Source organism: Syngnathus acus, chromosome 14 (assembly GCF_901709675.1).
Source record: "Syngnathus acus chromosome 14, fSynAcu1.2, whole genome shotgun sequence".
Classification (NCBI taxonomy): Eukaryota; Metazoa; Chordata; class Actinopteri; order Syngnathiformes; family Syngnathidae; genus Syngnathus; species Syngnathus acus.
This window is the reverse complement of record NC_051099.1, coordinates 2,911,771-2,934,445: the sequence shown is the minus strand read 5'-3', so window position 1 is coordinate 2,934,445 and position 22,675 is coordinate 2,911,771. Positions and strand designations below refer to the sequence as shown.

General features: G+C 46.9%; 1 protein-coding gene across 1 annotated transcript in view; it reads left to right on the top strand.

The window, feature by feature from the left end:
• The window catches only part of tmem132e (transmembrane protein 132E), a 99,553-nt gene that overhangs the window by 46,948 nt on the left and 29,930 nt on the right, over positions 1–22,675 (top strand). The window lies entirely within an intron of this gene.

Below are 22,675 nucleotides of genomic sequence, written 5' to 3'. Positions count from 1 at the left end.
ACGTTGTATTTTATTTTGTTGCCGAGTTATGAAATGGCATGTTTGGAGCGAGGCGATGGCCTCGGAGACGGCGGCGCTTGAGTGCGTTGTCGAAGCGCATTTTCGCCCGACTAGCACATTTTACAGTCGGGCGGCCTAATTAGCACTTGGCTAACTGCGTTGTGTGTGTGTTTTTGTTTTGTTTTTTGTAAGGAAAGGATTACGATGGGCAAGAGGCAAAAAATATCAGGCGCCATTTTTCGGCTTCTTTATGACGTGAAACGTATATTTATACAAATATGTAAGAAGGGGTGTGCTGACTCAAAGTCCTTCTGCTTTCTTGCGGAGATGGCGGCGCGCCTCCGACCGCCATCTCGACCAACGCCGCGGGCGCCGCGTTTCGAAAGGCTCCGTCCAGGTTTCTCCTCGGCAGCGTTTCCGTTCATCGTTTGATGCGTCCGAGGAATGCGGTGGTGAAGAGAAGGCCAACGATTTTTTTTTATAGTGTGGATGGAACGAAAGAAAAATTGGGACAGGCGAATGTGTTTGCCTGCAGGCGGGCGCTGAGTCACCGCTCGCTACCTTTGCACTCGGTCACATCAACGTGCCACCCATTGCACTTCCCGTCGCCATCTTGGGTAGGAATGTCACGTTCATTTCGGGCTTGTCGTGTTTTAGCGACCCACACGAGATCCCCTCCCACTTGCACATTTCAACTTTTTTGTTAGCCAAATATGTCAATCCATAACTTCGATTAAATGACAGATTGATAAAACACTTTGTGAACGGAGAGCTTCGATTTTTCGACCAAACTGCGCCATGTCTTGTTCTCCAGCCTCCCTCTGCACGTCCACCAAGAGATGAAACAGCATATCATCCATATTTTACATCCGACTCTTCCTCCCACGGTTGCTTTTTTTTTTCGGATAAAAAGATATCCAATTGTGAGGTTATCAGCCATATTCTTTTTTTGGGGGGGGAGGATAGTTGGTTCATCAACTGCCGCAGCGGTCCAATTTAGCCATTATTCGCATACTTGCGTGCAACTTCGCGTGTCTGATTCGAAATGCTCCTCGGCGCTGGCAGCGCATTGTGCACTGACCATGCACTGAGCGGTCCAGGTTGATCTTCAGCCGGGGAAGAAAGTCTTGTCCCTTTCGGCCCAACCCCCCCCCCCCCCCCCCCCCCCCTTTAGTCCTGTGTTAATGGTGCGCCCCGGGGGCGCCCGAGGAGTCCGAGATGCGCGATGGGTGAGCAGCCAGCGACTTGAAAGAAGATACTGATGTAAATGTGGAGAAATAGGCTGCACGGATGAAAAAAGTGGCTCGAAAAAAAAAAAGATTTCGTGGAGCCACCCCACGGAACACCACAGAAAGAGAATAGCCGTAGCGAGCTTTTTTTTAGAGGTGGCATCAACACTCACAATAAAAAAAAGCAGCTGTGAGCGATTTACTGCTTTTTTTTGTGGTTCTACATTTGAGCCACAGTCAAGAAAACGTTTCCTGAAAATCTGCCCTTCCCTGTCTACACTTGAGTAAATAAATCCCTCCCCTCCCCCTCGGCACAATTTCAGCAAATCTCCAGGATAAAAAAAAAAAAAAGAAATCACCGTGTGAGTTCTCAGGTTGGAGAAGGCAATAAAATCCCTCCTGACTTTCCCTCTCCGTCGCTATGAATCCGGCTCGTCACACAAAAGACTATTTCCCGGATAGCTGCAAATTACGGCCGGGATGGATGTTTCCCGCAGGCCCGTCTTATGTCACCGCTTAGGAAAAGATCCGCCAAAGTTATCCTAATTTATCGGGCATAGATCAGCCGCCACTCGGCCGCTTTGTCGCCTCACCTGCTCTTCACCCCTATTCTCCGCCCGCCCGCCCGGCGCTTTTTTGAAATGTCTCCGCAGTCCGAACCTTATCAAGATTTTAATTTAGTGTGTTGAGGTGGCATCTGCGCGCCGACCTTGACGCTCCGGCTCGTACCTTTTTAGCTTTGAAGAAATAAAAAATAAAATGGTATAATGGGTCTTGGCGGGAACGGGAGACGGCAAATGAGCCTGTAGCAATTTTCAGCGAATGGCTTAAAAGGAAAATCGATGAGCTCGGGCGCCACCCGCAAAGTGAAAGAAACTAGAAGAGCAAAAACCTTGAATGGCTTGGCAGTTTTTTAAAGGGTTAGAACTACTGAGATGCTACTTTCCTTACCGCATCTATGGCATTAGACATTCTGTGTTAGCATTAAGCTAGCAAATCTAAAATACACAACAATCCCTTTTTTTTAGTTTTACGGTAAAAGTCAACAAAACAAGAAAGTTGGCAATCTTAAGTCAAGCTTCCATTGTACTATGATGGAACAATATATTTGTGCCACCTCCCATCTGCAGTTGAGTAACTCATGGAGGTCGTCACCATGTCGCGCAGCTGCTTTTGTGCAGCTCTTGAACCGGGTCAAGCGTGTCCCCGAGTGCATTTCGGCCACGTGCAAACTGCTGCGGAACATGCACTGACTGCCCGTGTGTTTGCGTCAGAGCCAATTAACAACCGTACCGTTCATCTCAATGGGGATAGTTGATTTGAGATGAATGCAAATTGAAACTGCTCCAGGCAACAAAAAAAGCAGTCGTAGCATGTGGACGTAAAGCTCGCCTTCTGCATTAGAACTGGCACCAAACGCCAACATTTATAATTCTGATAAAAAAAAAAAACTCAAATCCCCCGACACTTGCAGGCTTTTACAGACCATCTGCCAAGCACCCATCACTGCTAGAATTAGTGATTGGACGTTGATTCTCTTTCCATTTTGGGGAAGCAATTTTTCTTTTTTTTTTTGGGTGGGTGGACAGTGACTGTATGTGTTGCCAGGGTGTTATTCAACAACTAGACACTTTTGTTGCTTCCACCCAAAATAAAATCTATACGGAGCATGTGAAGATGGATTGAAAAGTGTGAAACGGAATCCATGAGGACTGGGCATGCGGCTCGAGGGCTCAACATACAGCGCTTGGACCGCGCCATGAATAATTTACCGCCATGCGTTCAAAAGGAGATGCATAAACACGGTGTTCCCACCCAAAAAAAAAAAAAAAGCCTGCAAGGTTTAAGCGGAGGTGCTTGGGAAAAGGGCCACAGTCCTGAAAACATTGAGGTGATGGATTCCCGTTTGTAATTAGTCGGCGGAGAGACGAGTGAGTCGCATTAACCTTTTGGCTGGAGATCACTTTTCAAAGTCTGCCTGCCGTCTTGTGCTGCCTGCAAAGTAGCTTCTCGCGTCACCGCCGGCCTTGCAAAAGCGGATTTTATAGCCGAGTAAGATTCATGCTTGTACGTTTTGCGCAAATTCATGAAGCACATTTAGCCATCTTTTGCTATTGTGCTCATCCTCCAATCCGGTTTTCCCGACTTCAAGCGGGCAAAGCAACGTGATTTTTGACGCGCATTTCATGCGCAAGCTAACGGGAGGAAAGTACATTTAACAGGTCATGTTTAACATTTAACAACAAAGTAAAGAAATAAAAAGTAGCTTAGTAAAATCACAACAAGAGCGTGCTGTGCAAGGAAAAAAATAAGGACACTCCACAATGTGCACATCACTCTGCCCCCCCTCACGGAATCCTTCAGTGCTGGCCCTTTTTCTCGTGACTGTAATGCTCGCTCTCATCTCAGGTCAACCGATTTATGGCGATTGGAGGGCCCGCCTCCTCCTCTTCAAAAAAAAAAAAAAAAGTTAAGTCTTCGTTTTGACACTGCTCAAATTTTAATGAGCCTCCAGAGAGGATGAGGAGGCGGTCTTGTTTACCGACAGGCGCCCGGCTTTACGGGCAGGTATGGAATATTGAGACACACACACACGCACACGCACTTCTCCCGCCGCTGTCGCTATTTTACAGCGCCCACAAATCTTTAGATGCAATTTACATTCTGCTCTTTAGCTCCTCGTCACATTAAAGCAAGCTATTTTTGCAATGAAACGATTTTTTTTTTCCACCCCCTTATGTAGGAATTTAAATGCGCTTCATTTTTTTTATGCTATCGTTAAAACAAATGGCGTTACCCCTGCTTCCACGCAAATAAAGTGAAATGACATTTGTTTGTTCCGATTCAGGCTCGCAGTGTAATCTGATGCTAATATTGTCCGATTTTCATTCAAATAAAGGCCCCGCCCCTCAAGGATGGCTCCTCCCATTCAGCAGTTGAGTCAATAAACCTCAGTGCTAATTTAGGGAATCTGATGTACCGTGTTGAATTATCGTAAGCGTCGGCATCTCTTTGGAATTTTCAGATGCCACACTTCCTCTCTCTAAAGACTCTTTATGATGTTTTAGCATGGCCGCCGCTAACTTGGCTAGTTAGCCTCAGCGACTGTGATCCAAGCCTCCAAAATGCGACTTCAGAGTCGCCGTCTTTTTGTTGACTCCGCATGGGTTTGTGCCGCGGGTTTTTGGAGACGACATCAAGGCCGTCTTTGATTTGGTTGTGCAGACAGTTAGCGGGAATCTCAGCGGACCCCAAACAACATGTTTTAATGCGTTTTCCGTGGGCGTCGCGAGCCTCGGGCAAGCGGCGACGCGCCGGCTTCAAAAGCGCCGCGAACGGCCCGCGTCGACGCGTCTGAGCACTCGCTCAAAAACTTCACAACATCATTACGTCGCCTTACGCTCGGACATTCTGGCTCTCACTTCAATAGGCTTACTCTTTTTCAATTAAATTATAAATCGTAATATTAAGATCCTCTCACATTCGTAAAAATATCATTAATCCTGGATTCATGTTTCTGAGAAAAGAAGAAATGCAGATCTTTGTGTCGAGGGAATACGGTGGCTGTTTCAAAGCCTCTCGTAAGATTCTTGTACCTGTTTGCCGATTCCCACCGGGATCCTTCAAAGACGACGACCAGGCGCCTGTAAATGTGGTGACAGTAGCTCCTCATCTTGTTAGTGCGCGTCAGCGGAAATGCACACACACACACACACACACACACACACACACACACACACACACACAAATCATCCTGACAAATAACTGGTGGATAAGCACGTGTCAGGCCGCATGACAAGTAATGTTAGTTTGCCCAAAAAATGTGGCTACTGCATGACCTCTCCGCCACAGGCAGTTTTTTTGACAGCTTGCAGGTGTAAATAATGACACCCCTAATGAATCCCGCACGGCTCCTTCCGTTTCAGCCCGAGCCAATCGGCGTCCTTCGTCACGTTGTCCGAGCTGGCAGGGTGAGACATTAGCAGCGCGACGAATTGTGTACAAAAAAAAACGACATAGCCTTAACTCTCGTGGGAAAAAAAAACAGAAGCCTGAAATATTGACTACCTTCTGTGAGCATAAAATGAGCATGTATTTTTGAAATTACATCACGCACGGGCAACTAAATAGCACTCGGCGGAGCGGAGACCTCTGCCGAGGCCAAACAATCGTGCCAGATCATGATAAATTCCTCCTTTTGGAGCATTGCCGCTTGAAAAAATCCAAAAAATAGTCTGCACAAAAAAAAAAACAACTGTCTTACAGCGTTTGTAAATGAAGAAAAAATCTGAACACAAAATAGGAAGTGAATTTTAGTACTTGTTTGATATCGGGCTGCGCACATGTTGAGTAAACAAACAACCCTAAATCGGTGGTAGAATATCGTGAAATTTCTAAACAAGAGATTCTCGATGCACCTGGAAAGAGCCTCTTGAGGACACTCGACCAAAAAGAAGCATCTGCTACACGGAAAGCAAATAACAAGGAAACCACAGAGGCTTTTTGACCCATTTTCCACGCGCCACCTGAGTGATTCCATTGTCACAGCACAAGCGGGAGGCGGCGGCCATCAACCGAGTCACGCCGAGCGGCAATTTGGGACCTTGTGGGAACGACACCAGGCCTCCGATGTTTGCCATTTGGAAACACGCTCGCTTATTGTCAATTGTGTCGCTTTTGGCGCGATTCTTTGCGCTTTCAATGGAAACGGCTTTCTTGGCGGATAATATCGGCAGCGGGGGATACCATCAGCCGGTTAATGCCGCTTTTACATTTCGGCCCTGCGACAAACCATCCTGCCACGCCGATTAACCAAATCGAAGCTAACATTCGCATGCCAACACTGCTGCTCTTTGTTCTGTTGTTAGTCGGGAAAATTCTGTAAGAGAGTTAAGTTAGAGTTAAGAAAATGGCGGCCTTCACCTTGCCAAATATTTTTTATTGTGCAATGTTAGCACTTTACTAGCTCCTGCTCTGCTGCTGTACGTTTTAACATAGCTTCCCCAGATAGCCTCTTTCCTAAGTTTCTCCTTCCAAACTTACACTTCTTGGCTAGCGCGACCTTGTTTGTCGGTTGATATTTATACTTGCGCACCTCTCGGAGTCGATACAATCCGGAGGTCACCTGACGTATTGAAAGCAAAAAGCTCAAGCTTTCAAATGTCACTCTGGGGTTGGCATTGGCTAACTGCGATCCTCTCGCCTCCTAAATCAACGCTCCGGGGACCACTCAGCCTCTTTTGCCAAGCTTGGAGCGGCAGAGTGGCGTTTATCGTCTTCTCACCGAGCAGAGGGAAAGTGGTAGTGCACCAAGTCAATTGCTGATAATGGAGGAGACTAATCATAAGCCATCCACATTTCAGACGGCCTTTCAGACAGTCGGCGAGTGCTGACTGGCCTAGTTTCTCGCCCTTCAAATGTTTTGAAGGTTTCGGGGACTCCCCGCACCTCCATCCCAAGGCTCTAAATTGAAATCCTAGCTGGAATCCAACAAGGGGCCATCAGCTAGCCAACGGCTTTGATAAGATCTGACTTTTGTAGAGGGGATGTAAACTTTCCTAGATCCACCTCATGTACGGTATGGCGTTCTTCTGAAAAGAGCAAATGCGCCCTGAAGCGGATGTCAAAGCTCTTAACGTGAAAAACAAGACATTTCATTTATTTACTCTCCCCCGTGTTGTAATCCTGCTCCGGGCGGTGGATGTGCACACTGGGGGGGGCTGACGCTGCTGGAAAACAAAGCTGCTACCCAAGTAGCACTATAGGGTCACAAGTCCTTTCTGCGTTCCACACACAGAAGCAAATTTGGGAGGGTTTAGTACCCCCTGTGGAGAGCTCACTCATCCTATTTGCAGCTCACTGACACATCAGCAAAATGTACGCCGTTGCATCTGGCTCGCTGGAGCCGAGGGGGGTGACCTGAGGGCGGGCCATCGCTCTGTGTCGTCGCTACCTTTGGCGGTTTTTCCTTCCGGGGGGGGGAACTGCGCTAACTGCTGTGTCAGCGTTTTGTTGAGGGCTTCGCCAGCTGTGACTCGGCAAGTCGGGCCGCTTCATTCAAATGGATTTTTTTTTTTTCCTCCTCCAGATGGGCCCAAGGGGGTTTAAAATTATAAATGTAGTCTAGACCACCATCAGTCATAATTCAATTAAAGCAGCCATGATGCTTCTTCAAGCTGGGCCACATCAATCAATCGCCACTGAGCGAGTTACGCTTCGCTAGGCTCCAACACAGATCGCGTCGCTTGTCGTTAGCCGTTGCCGCTGGGGGAAAAAAACAAAAAAAACGCTTTGACTACAAAGTCCAACTGCGAGTGGCTTTTTCCGGTTTTCCGCGTAGGTGAGGACTACAAAGAAGAGGTCCTTCTCTATTTGCAGTGAGCCAGTCAAGGGCGCTCGCTAACGTTTGCAGCTGTAGCCTCTTCATTTTTTACCATCTGATACAAAACATAGATTTTAGGACACTTCTCCATCGCCAGTCAGACGTTGGAACGCAGGAGTGCCCGGCCGCTATCTGCGAGTCCTTTCGGCCGCTATCTGCGAGTCGTTTCGGCCAACTTAAGTGGATGGCGAGCGGACAAGAACGGCTTTTCACAAACGCAAATACTCATTTGACTGACAAAAATGAAACGCACCCGGGTGGTATTGGATATCCTTTCCCTATTGTGGTAATTAATAGGAATCTAATTGCGGCTCGGTGAGCTTTACCTGGTGACAATAAAGAGTATTCCAGGACAATCGCACACCTCATTCCTTTCTGGGATTTACATTTGCATGCATACACAATGCACGGGGAAGGCATGAATAATTCAAACTACTTGCTTGGTTGCTGTGCCATTCACTGCTTGGCTATTGAGCATATTTCTTCCCCCCCCCCGTGCTTGCTATGCCTGACAAAAAGTAGCATTAATAGAAAAACATTTCAGGCAGTCAAGCAAGAGCAGCAGGTGGTGCTCAACGCTAACCTTTTAGCCACAGTGGCTAATTGGTCGTTATTTCCGTCAAAAGGCACGTACTGAGATGGCATATCGAAGAAAAAAAAAAAATGCTAATTTCTTTGATCAACTATAAAGGGCAAAGTAATTAATTGCTGGCTTTATCTACTGCTCACTGTAACATTCCCCCCTCCTGCTATGACTCAAAAGTTTAATTCATAGTCTTAAAAACATTGACATGAAAACTTCTTCCAACAGTCAGTAGGTGCTGGCGTAAATCTTTTTGTGTGGTTTCAGTTGCCAGGCAGCGTCTTTGGTATTTGCTGACATTGCCCCCCCCCTTAACCAAAAAAAACAATGGCTTAAGGCTTGACAACAAATCTTGCGACTGGCCGATTGGAGCTTAAGCCGTCCGTCTCCTGCCATTTTGTCAATAGCGCTAACGCGGCGACATCTGCCACGCCCGGCTGTCCTTCATATTCAAATTTCAAGAGTAGCCAGCATGTCGGGTGACAACCTTAATTGTGAACCAGCGCTAATGACGTCTCATTTGCTGTCGCGAAAAAAGGCCAACCCAATCGGGGGGCCTTGACCGCGTGCGCCGCCCAAACGCGGCCAAGCGCTAACGCCTCAGCATAATGAAATTAGACAGTCGTTAGCAACGCCGCATTGTCCTTGCTCGTTTGCCCTCCCTTACTCGCCCTCGCCTCTTCGCAAATGTTACACAATGGCGGGATTAGCTGAGGACAATGAGGCTCTGAAGGTCGGAGTCCGGCACCTGCCCGCAGACGACCGCAAAATGTCGCTCGGCCGAAAATCCGCGGCATTAGCTATTATAGGCTTTATGTTTTATTGTCACATCGGCGTAATTATCGACATTGCCATTAAAAGCCTTGGCGGAGGTTTCCCCAAACATAAAAGTTACCACGTAGGAGACAATTTGCTGCTCTCAACAAAACAGAGAGGTTGTAAATGAAACATTTCACGGAAAGTCGACCTAGCAAGTCATCAAACCACGGGGACACGGCGGCCGTTTGGCGTTCGCCGCTCGCCACCCGCCGCCTCGGAAAAGCTCACCTGATTGATGCCGCCGTCGCACATGAAGGACGATAGGCGTTCTCACCACTCGAGGCGGCTTTTTAAAACGGGCGCCGTCCTTCATGTGCGACGCGCTTGTAATGTCACATCACAGGCGCTAATTCCATAAACCAAAAGGCGTTTACTGGAGGGGAGCTTCGTAATTTAGCACCCCGGATTTGATTGGTGGCATGCCGCTTCCTTCGCACTTCTGAAACCTGTCATCCTTAGAGCTTTGAAAAAAATCTTCTGCTCAGGGCTAATGGTCCTAACATCGTGGCGCCGACAACTGAGGCGGAACTGCAGCCAATTTATTTATTCATTTTCTGTACGGACTTTGTTCAAAGTCCATCAGAGGCAATATTGTGGAAAACGAAAAAGTACAGCAGAGTTTCAGAGGGTTGTTTTGAAGCAGCCCAAAAGTGTCACGGTAATAAAGGCCAACACAACAAAAAGGCAAAGAAATGGAAAAAAAAATAACAGCCTTTGAAAATGTAGCGTCTATTATGTGGGCGGGAAAAAAAAAATAAAAACAACTTTAGATGCTTCCAGAGCAGCCTCCTGATCCCGCCAGGTGCAACGGCAGCGATAGCATTTGCAACCCCGAATCATAAAAAAAAAAAGCAGGAAAGCAAAAGTCGCATACATTAAGCCGCCGCAGTTCAATTTATTAAGCCCAACTCTTTGTTGTTTTGAATCATCTGCTTGTGAGTGGCCAAACTCCAGCTCAGCCTATCTCATTACGGCCGTGTTTTCCGACACGCGGGGCACCAAACACTTTGGTCACCGGAATTCTCGTAAACACGACGTCAAGGACGCAATCAGCATTCCGTTCGTCTTGTTGCAACCTGACCTTTAGCTGTCGAGACATCTTTTTTTTTTTTTTTCCTCCCTGTTTCGAAACGAGACAGGTGTGCTGCAGGGGGCGAGCTAGTTGCTAACTTTTCTTGCAAACGTTCACATTTGCTTTCTGCTAAATATAGAGCCACTCGCCTGACACGCCCCTCCCACTTTGTGTCATCTACAAATTAGCTCGTCAAAATTAATGATTTCATACAGATTACTTCATTAGTTGTCGAGGGAGAGGAGATGTAGGCGGATTCCCATCAGCCCTGAATGGAGAAGTCAAAAAGTGCAGATTGTTTGAGACTTTACAAAAAAAAAAATCACACCATTAATCTCCTTGTCGCACAGAAAAAAAAATAATTTCTTGCTATTTTTGTCTGTGCTTCTTGATTTATTTTTCTTCGACAACTGAGCACGTTACCCCCAAAGCGCGGCAGCAAACAGAAAGTAAATTAAATGTCAGGCTGGCGCAAACACGCCACCATCCTGATTTTTTCATCACGGGATTTGCTTTTGGTATGTTTTGAACTTTCATTTCAAAGTCTAGTCTCACCTGGAACTTAAACGGAGTCGGCGTCCAAATTTATAAAAAACTTTTGAAATTCCACAAAATTGTTCAAAAATGTCAGAATTTGTATTCCACAACAATTGAACTTGAATTTTTTTGCAAAAAATAATAAAAATTCTAATCACCTGAAATGCACCAAAAAATATCAAAGATCATCCAACTAAGAAAATTGAAAAAATAAATAAAACACGGCGCCATTTAATTCGAATTTTTTTTTATCCAATAAATATGGAAAATAAATCTCTAAATCCTCCCTCACCAAACTTTGTTTTGTTTGTTATTAAGTTTGACTTGTCAGTCTCCTCTCATCACCGCTCGCCATTTTCTTTTTTCACACGACTCGGAAGAATTTAAGTGAAGTCGACACCTTCGTAATAAGCCCGTGGCGTCCCGGGAGCCGGCTTGTCACGCCGCTAACGAGATTCGGCGTCCAAGCAGACACCTGTCTGTCATTCAAACATTCCGTTGGGACGCTTTGAAAGTGGCGGCGATTTAACGGCGAACAGAAGCGGCATGTGCGACGCCATTCGTGATTTTAATAGAAGGTGAAAATGTCGGCGTTGAAAAAGTTTCAAACTTCAAACCGGCTTCTCGATGAATGGAAAGCCGGTTTGATGATGGCGACGATGAAGTGAGGAAAGCCTCGAAGGAGCGCACTGAAATATTCGACTGAAATATCAAGCTGTTTGGGAACGTCACCGATGATGGCGAGCAGATGGCATGAGGGATTATGGCAGATTTGGCAGGGGAAAAAAACAAAGTCAAAAACAAAAAAAGCTTTCAGTCGGTTGGTTTTGGAGGAAACTTTGTCGTGGAGCTTCCACTTTGAACGGGTGACAAATTTTGCTTTCAAAATATAAAGCAGCATTATATAATGTGATCATTTATTTATTTTGGGGTCCGGGAAAACGTCCCACAAACTTTACAGTTGTGAAAACAGAGGACTTCAGAATTTGACTGGTTCTATAATCCGACAACTTTGAATAACATTTTGAGGAGAGGAATAAAAATTCTTCCCCCGAAGTTGAGCAAGTCCCTCGGCTGTCGTCTTTTATGCCGCTACTCGGGAGCTGCCAAATTTTTTTTCACGTTAATGTCATCTCCCTTTTCCAAATCCAAACGGGGGCTTTGCCAGTCCGAGAACTTCCCGTCTCTTATCCTCGGCGCCACGTTTGACTTTGTAGCGGGTGTCAGATCTCGCTCGTTTGCCGCCACCGAGCGGGATGACGGGGCTTTCTTGCCGGGGTCATCTGGCGGCGCTTTTTTTCCCGCCGCCAACATTACTCGCATATAAAAATGCTGAACGGGTGGGAGGAGCCTCAACTAACAGATGGCGACATGATAACAACAACAGAGCAACCCGATTGATTCTTCCTTCCTGTTCTCGGGGGCTTTGTTGCATGTCAAGCACCTGATGACTTGTCCCAGAAACCTTTGATAGATCCCGCAAAAGTGGCGAGCAAACAAAAATGTCAGCCAGTGTTTGATATGAGCCTCGTTTCTAACATTGGCTCAGCTGAAGCGTCTTTGACTTCTTGATTTGTTTTGACAGTCAGCACCACTGAGAGTGACCCGTGCCGACCCCCTGCTTCCATTTTCCCTTTCCCCACCTGCGTCCAAATCTATACGAAAGGTCAGAGAAGGGAGTGAATAAAGTGCTTTTTAAATCAAATGAAAAGCGCAGAACGATCCATAGCGAACTAAATTGACTTCTATGGGGAAAATATGAGCCAAAGAATGAAAAATGTCAACATAAAAAAAAAAAGAAAGCCTCACGTTTCGTCTATTGACTTCTTTCGAGTGCACTCAAGCTAGCTAGCGCGGCGCAGCGGGGGCAGATGGTCTATTTGCTAGCCGGCCGATATTACGTTACGCGAGCACGACGCTAACAAATAAGACAAGAGCGGCTGGAGGCTGAGCTGAATGAGCCGTAATAAAGTTAGGGCCGCCTCGCGGCGTTGGCGCTTAATCGGGTTAGGGCTGCACTCCCGTGATCCAATCAAACAGAAGGAGAGCACTTAGCCGTCTAGCTACGTTTCAAAGGTACCGCTTTCAAAACCACAATGTAAACAAACGAGGCAGGCTCAACCTTGTGGAATTATAACAATTGATTTCAAGTAAATGAAACTCCTCAACTCACTTCAACAGTTGTAAAAAATACACCATAATTAAATGAATTAAAATTTAGATTTTAAATGTATTTATTACAATTTTATTAGTGTTTGTTTTATTCTTTTTATTTTTCTAACCAATCTTGATACCTTTTTATTTAAGGGCGGGGTTTATTGGGAGCACGCTCGGGGCCTCCGTGTGAGTCACGCATTTCCACACGGCGACGTTTTCCTCGAGAGTGTTTGGAAGCACCCCTGTCATGCAGCAAAGGCGCCGATTGTCTTCAACGTATGCGGAAGGCGATACCAGATTATCCCCCTGTGGATTTTGTATGTTTTTTTTGTTTTTTTCTGTACGAATTCCATTGCGCTCTCCCTTTTCCGGCGACAAAGGCCACAGCCTACAATAGCGTGACAAAATGCTAGCGAGCGCGGGTGGCGCCGGTCGACAGCGTGCAGGGCTGGAGGCGGGATATTTATCTTTTTATTGCAGGATCGGCGGCAGGGCGGCTCTTTGACATTTTCCGCCATTATTTCAAGCAATCATGCGGCCAAGTGGGTTCAAGTGGTGGAATAGTAGCAGGGCGCTAAGTCTCGTCCTTATACCCGCCGCAATAAATTACTCCTACCGCTAGATAACCGACCGTACGTGTGTTTTTTTATTTTGTTTTATTTTACAGTGAGGCTACTGTATGTTTTTTTTACAGCTTCATGCGTGTTAACTTGTTCCATTTTACTGTTCACTGTGTTCATTTGAAAATGGAAAAGTCATCTCAAAACATTTCTTTTTGTATTCATTTTGAATTCAAGTTTGTCTGTTGACCTTTGTTTTTTTACTTTGCTTTTTTTCCCAAATAATTACAAAATATTTGCATATCCTTTTGATGATTAAACCTTGAGCGGGTCACGGTGACCCGTGAACATTGTTGCTAAGTAACAAACAGCCAGAGAATTAAATTAAGCACAGTATGAGCCACTTTCATTCCTCAACTGGTGGCTTTGATTAACATCTGGCAGGGCAAATTGAACTGGTCTACAAGTTTCAAAATGTTTTTTTTTTTTTATCTAAATGATGTAAAATATATTATTTGCATGCCTCACTATAATTGGATGATTACAGGCAAGGTTTGAGTGGGTCACATTGACCTGTGAAGATTGGTGCTTTTTTGGTTAGTTTGGTTGGTTGGTTGGTTGGTTGGTTGGTTGGTTGGTTGGTTGGTTGGTTGGTTGGTTGGTTGGTTAAAAAGAAAAAGGCTTTTCTTTTCAACTGAAGTTTGACATATTTGATCAAATGCACACCGATGGAAGTAAAGCTATGTTAAATGTAATGCTCCGGGTCATTTTGACCCTGGCCAAGAATATCCTCAGAATAATTGTCTCGATCAAATTGTGATCTTTTCTAAATGTATCGATACCCTGTCCGACAATTTCAAATCTGTCCTTTTCAAGGCGCTGATGCATTTGTGCGCCTCGCATCCGTGTCGGGCGGCGAAGCATCTTGACAAGGCCGACGGATGCGCATCGCTCGCACGCCGACCGCCAAGCTTCCAACACGTCCTCGGGGCGTCGGGGTGGGGACGCTGGAGCCATCCACAAGGGAGGCGGGGGAGGGGGCGGGGGCTGCCAAAAGCAAGGCGAGTGATCTGAATAGAGACGAGTCAAGGCGACAGGAGGGATGAGCGGCGCTCGCAACAAGCGCATGACTGATGAGGCGCGCAATGGAGAGGGAAGGCTGGAGGGTGGGGGGGGGGGACAAAAAAGGAGGACGAGGTAGGAGGTTAGAAAAACAAGATGATGATGAAGCGTCATAACCCCGAGCATGGCCGGTAAATAAACACATCAATAGCACGTCATGCTTACAAGCGGAGGCGGATTGTTGTGGGGAAGGTGGAGGAGGAGGAGGAGGGAGGGGCGCTTACGGCACTCCTGATTAGCGGCGGCGTGCTTGGAGTCAGCCGGCCGTGGTTGGCATTTCAATGGCGGCCGCGGTTTATGTTGACTGCAAATCAAAAAACGCGAGTTGAGCCGTAGCAGCATTTTTGACCCGATCCATCCACAAAGTCTATTATTAAAACTGCTGTTTCTGACAAAAAGAAGGCAGTTGAACAGGGGTGTGTGGACTTTTTATAATCACCATCTCCAACGATAATTCCGCTGTCTTCCTCAGCCTGCTCGCCAGCCCACCTGTCCTTGCGGCCTTTGGGCAAACACTGTAATTACCCGGCTCGGCGTCGGGGGTCCGCGAGGCCTCGGCTGACCCCAACCGAGGCGTTGACGGCCCGCCGACGCAGCTGTCAGCCATGCTGGGCGATGACAGACACGCGGGGCTCCTCTCTGCCGGCGCAATGAGCTTGACACTCAACCTGACAGCGGGGGGGAGGGAGGGGGGTGTCACAACATCTAGACAGCCGGACCACTTTGTTTGTTCTTTGACTTTCTGCCACCATGTTTGTACGGTGACTATTGTTTAGGGGGGGGGGGGGCATGATGCATGACCACAATGCTAATGTTATGCGGTCAGTCCACAATGTTGTGCGCTTCCAGGTTTGTGTTCTGGAGAGCACAATGTTGTGTTATTTCGCAGCTATGGGAATGCTTCTTGCTCTTTCAATGCGTTTCTCCCAAACCGTTCATTTTTTCCGTCGCTCCACAACGTTGTGCGTCTGCATCTTGAGAGCTCCAGCACATTTTCGTCTCTCCTGTTTCTTGCCGTTTCTATCATCGTTATTTTTCTGACACGTGGCCGCTCCGCAGCGTTGTTCCCCGGGATCTGAACATATTTTTTTTTTCTCTGTGAATGACAGCCCGAGGAAGTGCGGTAAATATTTATTTTTAAAAAAGGCCTCTTTGAACTTCAACCCCGTCTGTCAATAGAACCCCCGCTCGAGCTTCTTTGGCTGCTTTTAAAGCAACGGCGTTCTCAGTTGTGTCACTCACTGTCATGTCGCGTGGGCACGGCGGGCTGTTGACGGGCCCAGAACAAAGGAGGCAGCCCCAAATAAGTTTGCTTATTATTTATTTACACGCCGAGAGAGAATCCCTTTTGTTTTCCAAGGCGCTTTGGCCAAAATCTGACAGCTAACGAGTCAGAAACCGACTCGCTTAGCCGTGGCATTGTGATATCTCAATTCTCTTTCCTTTTGTTGTTTTTTTCGGGGTGTGTGTTAATGACTAAAATGTCACAAAAATGGAAGAGTTGAACCCCAAGGGAATTCGAGCTCACCAAATCATAGTGGCAGGCTTTCAAAAAACCAGAAGTAATCTTGAGCGGGCATTTTGCTAGCTGACTGTGTCTTTCTTTTTTTAATGTTTCGCTTCCCAACCGAGGCTCACTTTGACATCAAATTTTCAAAAGATTCAAACTGAGCGAATGAAGAAAAATGACACCAAGGTAGCCTTGAACCAATTGCTTCCATTCAAAGCACTGCGCCTCATCACTTCTATTTATATGCAAGGTTTTAGGCGGGTGGGCGCAATGCTGGAGGTGTTTTTTTTTTTTTTTTGCTGACAAACAGCAGTTGCGGTGACTCTTGGAATGACCTATTTAAAGAATTCCATCAGGTCAAAGCACGCACACACACGCACAATTTATTACTCAGTAATATCAAGGTTGCACGATACACGGAGGCGTTAAAGTTAATTGATAGTGATTCCAAGATATAAAAAAATAATCAAAACACGCATCCAGTGTTGATCCCTATACGCATCAGGGCAGACAGAATTGTGAACTTTTCTGCCGATGAGTGTCGCGCAAAAAAAAATCATCTTTGAACTTTTTGACTTTGTGAGTTTGTTTTGCACGGCTCAGATGAAAGGCGGCCCATCGGAGACTTCCCCCTGAATGGTTGCCAGCTTTTTACATGTTCGTTTTAAATCGGGCTGAATCAAAACAAGCGGCATCTAACGTAAGAGTGCGTAACCTCTGCGTGGATGCGCAACTTTCTCCAAAGTTGCCGAGCGCGCCCGCTCGCCCAATGCCGACCGAGTAAGTCCATCAAAAATCCTTTTAAGTGTGAAAGGCAAAGACGGACGTGGCGCCGTTGTTATTTTCTATTTTGCAAGTATCTCTACCAGACAGCCGCTTGCCTGTAGTTATTTACGCCCATGTGGCTTTCTTCCAATAACGTCATTGAAATGAGCAGATGCTTATCTTCCTCTCAATGAAAACATTTCTCGCAAGCAAAATGTATTTGCAGAATTAATAGAACCAGAAAAAAAAAACAGCCATTAAAAAGAAGTCCAAAAATTGCCGTGTTACAAACGGCTTCTGCACAAAAAAACATTAGACTCGGAACATTTTTTTTGGGGTTTGTTTAAAAGATGCGAGCGAATGAAAGTTTTGTGAGAATGAGTCAAAAGCCAAAGAAAAAGCAAAATGCGTGTCTTCGGTTGTAGATAAACCCTCAGTCAGGCTATTATGCAAGTCAGCAAAACGTGCGTTCCGACCCATCAATTAAAAAAAATCGGGACTCACTCCGTGCTTCTCTCAGCTCGTCTGTCTGGACCGGAGACGGCTGATTAAAATGACAAAATGTCGCCGTTTAAATTGGGATGGCATGCGGCTCCTGATTCATGTTGACATTAATTAGAACACCTTCGTCATGTCCAGTTCTGTCGCGCCGCCGCTTTAAACGTAGCGAGCGGCGGTGTGCATGCAGATCACTAGAAAGGGGGTGGGGGGGGGGGTCTTAGGATGAGTTGATTTCCAACCGCACCAACCTGGCAATACGGAGGCCTGTAATCCTCCGAGGCGTGCATTATCAGATTATTTCCAACTCTGCACCAGATGACTTAGCGGCTCTTTTGGAGCGAAGCCCAACCTCTCGGGAATTTGCGGTCAGCGACGTCAAATTCTAAAAATGCTGATTTACGAAAAGGATGGAGCGCTCGCTTTTGATTGACACCCTCGGAGCTGAAATGCAAAAAATGTGCAAACCGCGAGCGAAGATTGGCGGCGTCAATGAGCAGCGGCGTCAATGAGCAGCGGCGCTACCGAGCGCTCCTTTGTCGTTCTTAGCTTCGCTTTGCTCGCTCGGAATTGACCCTCCAAGTTGCCGTTGTGCGATTATCACGTTCAACCGATCAGGAACTTGTTCACAACGACAACAATGTTTTGAAATGTAATATTTTGGGATAAATGAGAGTCGGGTCGGGTCATTCGGCTCATGTTAGGGTTCGTCCGGTTCCCGCCAAGGTTAGCGCTCAAGATTAGCGGTTGGTGTCGAAACAAATTCGCAGACACTCCAACAAGCGTCTTCACTCGTTTGCCCGTGTGATGCCGTTTGTCTGAATTATTAATGCGCCCATCCCGGTTTCTCCCCTCAATTCCGACTCCTGGGAGCTCATCAACGAGATCTACTCCAGCACAAAAACAAAAAAGGAGCTGACAAACTTCTGTCGTGTCTCGCGGAGAACACAGCGCCCCCCGTTGTCCGAACGCCACCCGTCCGCGCTTTCTTTACCTTCCCAGCAGCTTCATTGTACGGCGGCTATAAAACCTTAAAAGGCAGCGACAAATGGAGGATGGACGGAAGTCAAATAGTGTGACGGGATTTAATTGCTGTGTCAATCCTCGTATGGCGCGGACGCAGGCGCAAAGGCGACGGACGGCCAGGCGGACTTTGTTGCCGACGGCAGAAGAATTGCGACGGGGACTTGATTTTTTGCAACCCCCTTTCGGTGTCGTTGACCTTCATTCCGTACGCCGGAAAAATATTGCCTTTTTTCGGGCAGTGTGAAAGGCCTCCTAAGGGTTCCATTTGTTTGGTCAATCAGATTTTTTTTTTGTAGATCTCGAATGTATTTTTTTATCCATCCATCACTTGGCAGAATTCGACAGAATTAAATTGTCTTTCTTCTTGTTGACAACAGCAATAAGAAGCTTCCTAATGATATGCTAATGACTCGCCTTCCTGGGAGCTCGCATCTTGAACACGAAGAATGACAGGTATATTTGCGGCGAATATGTAAAAAAGGCCTCGTGTTCAAAAGAACGCCGTCTTTGTAGCGTGAAGTCCGGATGCGCCGCTAGACAGCGCGGACGGCTAACGCCGTGGTGGCTAATCTCCCGTCTCCCGTCTTGTTTTTTTTCATCACGGCGACAGAAAGCGACTTGCGGCGGCTGCGTAATCCGCCGCGCCCTCGTCACTCCTCCCCAAGCACAAGTGCTGTTTATTCAGCGCGTGGTGGCGGAGAAGGTTAGCTAGATTCTTTTGATGTGCGCCGTCTGACTTTGTGAGAGCCGTCTCGGTTTCATCGTTATGCACGTCGAAGTTCGTCGCAAAGACGCGCTCAGCGGGTGACAAACTCAAAGGGAGCTTTTTGTTGTCAGGGAAAATAGGCTCAAAGGCAACAATGCCGAGTTGCTTTCCCGAACTTATTAGCAGTTAGTTACTTAACAAGTATTGTCGTGTGTTGTTTTGTAAACAGGTGTGAGATGATGCTTTTCCCAGGGCCTGTTTCAAATCTTCTCAAAGTCTTCTCGTGTACACTTCGCTCGTTGTAGAAGTTCTGGCTCTTCACTTTTCCAACCTGGAATCTTCCCAGACGGCCCGGCACTCAACCTCTCGCATTCCATTAACCTCGGGACGGCGCGGCGGCTGGCGGGGGGGCTGCGCATGTTCCGTACGCTTCCGAGCCGTTTAAAAAGTTTGCCATTTAAGCCTTTGAAGAAAAACAATCACATACCGTTGTTCTTTCAATCAATAAAACATAAGCCTCGGCATTTTTGCCGCGTGAATATTTAATGGAGGGGGGCTTGTTTTTCTTCCGACGTGAGATCGTTGACTTTGGATTGTTTCTTTTCATACGGACCATTTCGAGTAACAATGGAGGCTCCGCCGGGAGCACAAAGTGCAGTAGAGATCACGTGACTGCATCACTATATTGTGTGTGTGAGTGTGTGTGTACACTGTATCGCGTGTGTGTTTTGGCTTCACGGAGCGTCAATGCACCCAAAACAAGGCAGCACTTGTTCGTTGCGCCTTAGCAATGGAATGAACTGGAACAAATTAAAATGGAATTAACCTTTGACACGTGACACTTTTGTTTGGTGTCCAAGAATGCCAGCAAACACAAAACTTTTTGGGTGACGTCACAGCCAAGGTGGCTCTTCAGCCCCGCCTCGGACTTTACGAGTTAACTCTCAAATCCCGCCTGGCTCTTTTAATAGCTGCCGACACATTTGGCCACTTTTAACACGTCCTCGCCTGATGTTTTACGGCGCTCCTCTTTAATGGAAATCACTCACGTAAAAAGATTGATGACGTTCCCGTAGAGACGCTTGCTTATTCCAACTTCTCGCCTCCCTTCCTGGAAATTTCATTAAAGCCTCTTGTTGATTCTGATCCCCTCCAAGTACAACATTTCCATAATCTGCTGCTGGTACATTGTCTCAAGATCCTTCTAAAGTGGAGGCGAGCGCTTTTTTTTCCCAGGCTTACGTTTTCCCCGTCGCTCGTTGTTATGGTGATTGGGTAGCAAGTTGTGTAACCCTCTCGCCATGAGAACAACAGCGGCGCAAACTAAAACGTGTTTTTGAGACAGAGCTCGCTTTCTCTCGGGCCGAGTCACTTAGAAAGCCTCCGTCGTGAGGAACAGACGCTTTGACATTCTCGCAAGCGAGCAGTCTAAACATTTCACTTACAATCAGAAATAGGAATTGCTTATTGATGTGTTTTAAATTTTAATCATCGTATTGCTCAGGGCCACGAGGAGGTCTCATTTTCATTTCGCCTTTAGGCTTTAAAAAAAGAAAAACGATCATGTTCGCAGACAAAAGCTTGCACACGCTTTAGCTGATCACCCATAAATTATAAGAATAATGAAGCATTTGTGTTTGCAATTAAGTGTTCAAAGTAAAAGTAGCCATTGCCAAAGCTGGGCTGGGAATAATTTGGCCTCACGCTGCACAGCTCCCAAATAAAAAGTGCCAAAGAGTCAAGTTAACGACGTGTTTATTAGGCTGCGTGAGAATTCAAGCCCCGCCTTCCCCCGAAACTCACTCAGTGGCGCCTCCTGGCCAGTTTGGGGTAAATTACGGGACTCCCTCAAGGGAATTTGCCTGACGAAACCAAATTTTTCACTTCAGACGCATCACTTATATGTTGTCGTGAATGCACGCTAACGTAGCTGAAATTGCTAGCATAAAAAAGTGCTCGGCCAAAGACGTGTTCTTCCCCCAAAGGGTCTCAATTAGTCGCGCGTGTCCTCTCACCTCTAAATCAGCTTAATGCAACATTAATTAGAGTCGCCGTGATTATGCGGCGAAGCCAGAAAAGCCGCCCGAAGGCAGCCGAGAACCTCGCCATCCATTTCCTTTCAATCGACGTCCTTGTGAAGACGACGGTTTATTTGACCTAACGACGGCCGAGCGACGGCGCCCGAGTAAAAGCCGCCGACGTTTTGGTGTCCTTTCAAAGCTGGCCGGCAAATAGATCATGTGGAGCGTGTTATGAAACGTCTATTACCTGAGTCGCTTGAATAATGGATGTTGCCTTTCATCGGGGCGCCATCACTTTATGTCTTGGCCCCGCCCCGTCCCGTCCCGTCGCCATCCAAACAGCCTTTACTGGACCAGATAAGGCGACTGTCAATATAAATTATGGATGATTTTATGGGTGAACATAAAAAGCTCAATGATGAAAAGTTCCCTCTCCCTCGGCTGGTGTCACACTGGTTATATATTCTTGCTTTTTTTTTTTTATCAAGCTTGCAAATTATGCGTGATTAAAGCTGCACTGTGTATAATATGTTTCATTATAAAGAGAAGCCGCTCAGAAAGAAAAGCCTTCATCTGCTCTAATTAACACCGCCGTCGATTGTCCTCCTTAGAATAGCTGACGGAAGATCCTAATTTCATTTGGTCCAATCGGTGATGGATGAACGCACGCTATATCACGTTATTTTGCACGTCATCGTTTGTCACATTTGCGAGGAGGCTCGAGAGAAATTCTAATCAGCAAAACAGATTCATCTCCGATGATGCACTTCGATTCTCTCGCCGATTTTTGGCGTTCAAAGCAGCTCCTGTTACGTCATGGCGCCCTCGCCGCTGTCACACCTGACAAACGGCTTCGGGATGAATGGCTTCCTCCTTTTGTCAGCCCCCCCCCACTGAGCCACCCAAACGTGTCATCTGAGCAAGGGTAGGAAAGCGATGAAAGAAAAAGAATCAATAGGGAAAGTCGCGCCTGGAGAGAAGGCCCCATTTCCACAATCTGGGCGTGACCTTTTCACTGACGAGACATTGATGCACTTTTCCTCTTCAAGATCAAATGTCCGCCCCGCTCATCGCGTCCTCATATCAATCTCCAGTGAAACGTGAAACCCCCGCCAAGGTCCGGCGGGGATGCCTTGTTTTTTTTTATACCGAGCGCTCTCATTTCGCCTCGGCGGCTTCCAGGGCGAATTCATCAACAACTCATTTCAAGCCAATCCTTTAACAATCAATTAATCGGTTATTACGTGCACGCCTTAACGAGACGGCCCAGTCGGGGCGAGCCATTACAAAAAGCGTTAACACCCGACCTGATGTTTATTCACGGCTTTGAAGCGACTTAATGGGATAACGCAGAGGACGGCGAAGCTCGACCCCCCCCCCTGACAGATACTCGGCGGAACGCTAGCACTCCCAATATTTTAAGAGAGAGATTCTAACCCTGCTGGCGTGCATTCCGATGGCATCGCCAACGTTAATGACTATTTGCCGAGGCCCCGGCGGGCCCGCAGCCTGTTGAACTAACAGCTCGACGACTGCGGCCCTGTCGGCGACAATGCAAATAGCCCAACTGTGTGTTGTTCTGGCCCGGCGAACTCGGGCGACGCCGCCCGCCTTCTAATGGCCTCGTCAGAGAGAGAAGAGACAAACGCTGAGTAGTGACAGCAGACCCCCCCCCCCCCCCAACTTTG